This window comes from Paralichthys olivaceus, chromosome 1 (assembly GCF_024713975.1).
Source record: "Paralichthys olivaceus isolate ysfri-2021 chromosome 1, ASM2471397v2, whole genome shotgun sequence".
Classification (NCBI taxonomy): domain Eukaryota; kingdom Metazoa; phylum Chordata; class Actinopteri; order Pleuronectiformes; family Paralichthyidae; genus Paralichthys; species Paralichthys olivaceus.
This window is the reverse complement of record NC_091093.1, coordinates 11,540,548-11,543,116: the sequence shown is the minus strand read 5'-3', so window position 1 is coordinate 11,543,116 and position 2,569 is coordinate 11,540,548. Positions and strand designations below refer to the sequence as shown.

Sequence of the window (2,569 nt, the reverse complement as noted above, 5' to 3'; positions counted from 1 at the left end):
TCTCAAGGACAATAAAGTGAATAATTCATCTTAAAGATGATGTAAAAAAATGTAATGTCTTCATATTTTTTGGTGCTCATTTACAGCAGGATTGATCCTAAAACAAATGACACAGGCCTACGCTTTCAGTTATGAGTAGATGAACACACAAAATAAAGATGCTCTTTTGATAAGAAAATCTAAATCTTCTTTCATATATAGGATTATGTTATGTATTAGTGTATGATTTGGGGTTTATTGTGTGCATTGTGGGAGAAAAACCTAAACAAACTACAGAAATTGACACACAAACTCTATCAGCATCTTAGAGTGTTTCACATTTTCAGCAAAATGAAGGACACAGTATAAAAAGCTTATTAAATACTGTGGCCATGTGCTAACATGTTACTACGGATATTTTTTTTAGGTACAATGCATATTAATAACAACACTGTAAATATGCCTGACGTAGCCAAGAGGCTGATTTTCATTTATGGTCCCTGGCCAGGTGCAAAGTTGGCAGCCTTAAATCAAATAACAAAAATGAAGCCAAGTTAGCCGAGAAGGACAGTTCTCTCAATAAATAAGATCTGTAGATCAAAAAGCACCTCGTATATGCATCTGTATGACTGTGACTCCAGGTAAGAAATAACCCTTCAGCTGATGTCTAACACTGTAGAGGCTGGTAATAGCTGTGATTGTGTGTCTGAGCTGCAGCTTAGTGAAACAGGACCTTTGAGTTGTTTATTTTCACCATCACGTGCAACAATCGTACCTTAACCTTGTATGTGAGTGCTTCGTGGTACCTTACGTGTGTGTGTGTGTATTTCTGTAGGGATGTGTATGTGTGTGTATGCATGGGATTACCCATGCTGTTATCAGCGGCAAGCCGCCACTCACTCCAGCTGAAATGAAAGGTTTTCCTCTGTCACAAAGCACTTTCTTTGTTTCCATGGTGCTATTATTATGTCAAAATCCCAGAGAAAACCGGGGGGGAGAGGAAAAAAAATCAATGTCCCCCATCACCAACAGCAGTCTCAGCCTAAAGCACGCTGACACCATACGAGTACACACATCAACACATCGTCCACAGACAGCGGGGGACACAAATACTGAGAAAAAGTTTCCCTTGCGACTGAAATCTGTTTATTTGATTTTTGTGGACAACAGCATCCTGGATACTTTTGATTATGGCAGCAGAATGCCTGAGAAGAGACATAGAGGTTAAAATTGAGAAGTTTTCTGTCTTTGTGTAGATTCACAACATCCTGACATTATTCACAGCTGCTGCCTGAAGTGAGTGAGAAGAGCAGAGTGTAATTTAGCGTCACACTGTAATGTCTTGGTCGTTATAATACAGATGTTTTCAGACCTCCCCTGAACTCCAGCTAATCTCCTGAAATTCTCCAGAGGGGCTGTATGTGGGAACGCAAATCTTCAGTTGTTGTGGACATTCTCTGGAGTTTTTCTTTTCAGCTCCCTGGTAAAACCTCTGGATAATGTCAGAGAGAGCAGAAACCAGCAGGAGATTATCTGGAGGATCCAATGCAAGCGACTGGGCACTTTATTACATTTATAACATGCAGCAAAAACAATAAAAAATTTCTCAGGATGCCAAACACGTAGAGGACAGATAAGATGTCGAGTTGGAAAGACAACGATATTCGAGGGCTTTTTGTGATATGGGCTGATGCTGGTGTCTATAAGCCGTGAACAAAGACATGTAATCACTGCAGCAGAATTTATACGTTACGTCCTGCCTCCCGCCTGCTGCACCACCCCTCACCTGAATGCTCTGGAGATTTCTGTGTTGTAGTGAATGCGTCTGAGCTGAGGATCTCCTGCTGCGCTTTTCATATTTGAAAGTTAACCTCAGAAAAAAGTCTGGACCTCATTGAACGGACATTTTCCGTTCCGGATAGTGCCTTTTTATGGAACAATGTGAAAATTATTAATTACATTTTACTTATAGTCATAACTTTGGTTTCTTTTAAATAATTAATTGTGCTGCTGGAATTACTACCATCCAGGGACACATCCTGGAATCATCATTTTCCCCTCTGCAGCAAAAGTTTTCTCTGTCAGTCGGCTGTGAAGATCAGTGACCAGGCACATGTTATCTTGATTGGGTCTTTTAGATCCATATATATTCCATAACAAAGACCTCCACCTCTGTTTCTTATGCTTCAAGGTTCTGATTCTTTTTGTCACTTGCTTTCCACACATTTATCTGAACACCTGCATCAAAGGTTCATCAAAGACATCTATATTGTTTTCCTTTTCCTAACTGAACTCAAACCAGTTTCTAAAATTTGACATTGAGTCTGAACATGACCTGACTGTTACGGGCCTGGTCGTATAATTGTAAGTGTTAGGATGTATGTACATAGTTTCTCTTGTATTTTTCTGCGGCTGTGAGGATTCTTGATTCCATGTTTAGGTCTCTGTCCTGACTGGCTAATTGCGTGGGCTTGGGAAGGTGGCGATTGCTGGTTGGCTCATCCTCTTGTTTAAATCCCCTAGGTTTTATAATCTTCTAGTGACTTATAGTATTTTGTTTTTTGTAATAGGATTATACACTCTAGTTGTA

The 2,569-nt window shown here is 39.8% G+C and overlaps 1 long non-coding RNA gene across 1 annotated transcript; it reads right to left on the bottom strand.

Annotated features, from left to right (window-relative positions):
* Positions 1 to 1,144: 1,144 nt before the first annotated feature.
* LOC138405995 (uncharacterized) lies at positions 1,145 to 2,130 on the bottom strand. Its single transcript, XR_011240079.1, has 3 exons — positions 2,003 to 2,130; positions 1,766 to 1,904; positions 1,145 to 1,471 (listed from the first exon to the last, which is right to left on the bottom strand). It is a non-coding gene; the product is annotated as an uncharacterized lncRNA (long non-coding RNA).
* Positions 2,131 to 2,569: the final 439 nt, after the last annotated feature.